This window comes from Bison bison, unplaced genomic scaffold (assembly GCF_000754665.1).
Source record: "Bison bison bison isolate TAMUID 2011002044 unplaced genomic scaffold, Bison_UMD1.0 scf7180017864290, whole genome shotgun sequence".
In the NCBI taxonomy this organism is placed as follows: domain Eukaryota; kingdom Metazoa; phylum Chordata; class Mammalia; order Artiodactyla; family Bovidae; genus Bison; species Bison bison.
In genome coordinates, this window is record NW_011494862.1 from 2,375,399 (window position 1) to 2,376,116 (window position 718).

The window sequence follows — 718 nt, forward strand, 5'->3', positions numbered from 1 at the left end:
TCACCCCTTGTGACAGATTAAATGATTTAGCCCCATCCTTTCCCCTTCTCTGCATCAAACTCTGACTATAGCTTCACTTGGGCAGAAAGTTTTTCTCTGTGCTTGACTTAGTTTTTAACCTTGTGGCTGGCACTGATCAGTGGCATGTGAGTGGGAGTGGCAGTGTTAGGATGGTTAAAAGACTAAACCTCAGAGGCCTTCCACGTGCTCTGGCTCTCTTACTTGTCGCAGGAAGTAGATGACCAAGGTGTAGCCACCCTAGTCATCACTACCTGAAGTAGAGCTGCCTCAACCAATCTGCAGATCTGAGGAAATAAATGATGGTTGTTTCAGTGCTTTGTTATATAGCATTAAATTAGCTAGCAAATTACCTCCCACTCCCAAGCACACTGTTCCCACAGAACTTACCAGGTTCTTCTTAAAAGATCTGACCCCTTGTAATATCTTTGTACAAGATCCTGTCAAAAGTTGGTCCAGAGGCCAAATGGGCTACTTACAGCTCTTCTCAGTGTTTTGAACGTGGAAGAGAACATGCGGCGGGTGGGGCAAGTGAGGGGGGGCACTCTGGCAGAAAGTCCAAGGTGTAAAACCTAGGAATTATCCTTGGCTATTGTTGGCCACCCTGTAGAGAAATCAGGTTTGCAGTGAGAAAGATGAGTCAGGAGGTGAAGAGTGACACCTAGGGGCTCTTTAGAATTTCTGGTCGCAGTTATTAAGG